This window comes from Octodon degus, unplaced genomic scaffold (assembly GCF_000260255.1).
Source record: "Octodon degus isolate 3935 unplaced genomic scaffold, OctDeg1.0 scaffold00098, whole genome shotgun sequence".
Classification (NCBI taxonomy): Eukaryota; Metazoa; Chordata; class Mammalia; order Rodentia; family Octodontidae; genus Octodon; species Octodon degus.
In genome coordinates, this window is record NW_004524674.1 from 1450097 (window position 1) to 1452672 (window position 2576).

General features: G+C 42.4%; 1 pseudogene; it reads right to left on the reverse strand.

Moving 5' to 3' along the window:
* Positions 1-240: 240 nt before the first annotated feature.
* On the reverse strand, positions 241-672 carry LOC101574948 (annotated as a pseudogene).
* Between the last annotated feature and the right edge of the window lie 1904 nt (positions 673-2576).

A 2576-nucleotide genomic window follows, 5' to 3' on the forward strand; every position in this document is an offset into this window, starting at 1 on the left:
TCATGTTTAAATAACAGTGCCTCAACAAGAGAAAGAAAAATTGTGCTGTGTTTTCCTCCTGTTACCTGAAAACATAATAGGTGAGCATTTATTAAATATAATCTGACCACTGTCTGGGTCATGTTTATCAGCTGGAATTCTTTTACTTAATGTGTGGGTATTTTGCATTATGATATTTAATCAAGACATTAATGTGAGCACAAGGTTGTTGATTTAAGACAGGTTTGAGATCAACTAAAACTAACTGTTGTATGTTTGTCCTTCTGCTGGTTGCGGAAGCTTTGTATTTTCTTTGGACATCATTAAACATCTTAGCTCTTGAAGTACAACTGTGATGTTCCATGAATTTTGCCATTTTACTAGCACTGTTGTGCTGCGTGCATCCACCATTCCACTGGAATTATTTATTCCATTCATATTAATTTTTGTTAAAAATCTAACTGATGAAGAAGCTTTTGGGTATTTAGTTCCACATTCTGCTTTTAGGCTATATATTCTGTTTTCATAATTTGTCCTTGGTGGCCCAATAATCATGCCTGTCCACCTCATAAGTGTCATGTCTCGATCATCTTTGAGGCGCCAGCTAACTACCGTTACCTACTCCTTTTTGTCCTTCAAGTTCTTCCAACAAGTGAAAATTAAAAGAAGTTTAACTCCTATGGAGACCATCATGTTCTACAAGCTGATGCAGCTGCCCCCTGAAAATAATTTTAAAAAGAGCTTTCACACACAGTCTCCTGCTGAGATAGATGTCCAGGGATCAGAATAGTGTTGGTACAGAGGTGTGTATAAGGGGACATCCTAGAACACAGGAATCTGTGATGGAACATGGGGTGGCATTAAAAATGATCATGAGGGGCTGCAGGTGTGCTCAATGATAGAACACTTGCCTAGCATATGTGAGGCCCTGAATTCAACTCCCAGCACACACACACACACACACACACACACACACACACACATGAAATAATAAGGACCATGAATTCTACATTCTAATTTTCTTCCAAGATGTTTCCTTCCTCTTGCACATTGCCACATGTCTGTTCTGTCCTTTCTCTTCCCTATCAAAATTCCAGCAGTTCTTCAAGATAAAGTCCTGTGCTACCCTTAATACAAACTACCACTTTGTCTCTGGGTATGGGTCAATGTTTATCTACGTTGTCTCAATTCATCCCAACACAACCACAGGTTTAGTGATTGAGATCAAGCTTTAAACATTGGATCTTGAATGTCCCCCCAAAACCCACGTGTTGAAGACTTGATCCTCAGTCTATGGTGCTACAGGGAGGTGGTGGAAACCAGGGGGTGTAGCTAGTAGAAGAAAGTCAGGTAGGTGGAGAGTGGCCTTTAAGGGGCTACAGGGACCCCAGCTACTTCCTGCTCCTCTCTTTGTTTCCTGGCTGCCACAAAGTACACAGACCTCCTTCACACCTTGTGTCTACACAGGTCTAAAGGAATGAGGCCATGTGATCATGGACTGAATGTTCCAGAACTGTCAGCACAAATAAACCTTTCCTTTTAACGAGTTGTTTATCTCAGGTATTTTGTCACAGGATGGAAAACTGATTAACACAAAGCTCCTGTGGATCAGTCCCTCCTGCATCCCCAGGAGGAGGGACACGTGTGCTCTGGGCCTGGAAAGCAGAATAATTGTTTGTAGCAGTGGCCATGTTGGCCGGCCTGAATAGTTGGCTGCCCTGTACTAAACATGTGTACTAGGCACAGAGGTTTGCGTGTTTCAGATAATTAAGCAGAATGTCGGGAATTCCTTCACCCACACAGTATTCTAGAATATAAAAAAACCTAAGGGCTATCTAAGCAGCAGCAATGGTCATTTTGTTTTGGTTTTTAAAGATAAGCTTAATTATGTAACTATGCATAAATATGTCTTTTTAAAGAAAATAGAGTATTACAGATAAAATAAATTGTTCCCCCCACAATGCTTGCCCCTGTGCCATCGCTATTTTTATCCAAGTGGGTATGCAGGCACATTTTGGCTGGCACAAAAGCCTGTCCCCATTCCCACTACAGCACGGATCAGCACTGTGGGCTTGCATGATTTCATCTTTGTGCCACTTAGTCTTTGGTTGGGCGCCAACCCTCCCCAACCCCAATCCCATAAAAACACCAGATGAGAACTGCTTTCTTGTGGGCTTGGAATTCCTTTCTAGGACACTGTGGCTACGCACTTGGCAGCGCTTGGGAGTTTCCGGCAGCCTCTTTGTGTTGGGCCTGTGGGTCAAGGGGGGATGGTGAAGATTGTCACAGGGAACCAATCTCTCAGCCATGATTTGGCCAGGCTGCCCTGTGGTACCTTTCACTGGGACAAGGAACTCTGGGCTGGACCAGGAAGCAGGACTAATCATACATACCTTGATGCATTGTTTTGAAGATAAAATGAGAAATTTGATGTGAAAGCTGTACAAGGTCATGGAAGACAGGGGAGAATATGCGGAGACAGTTTCAATAGTTGGCCTTGAGGAGGCTTTTTTCTGAGCTTTATTCTTTCAAGGGATTGCTAACCTAAGGAAAATAATGTAATGATGGAGATATTTCACTTCCCAGACAAAAATTAC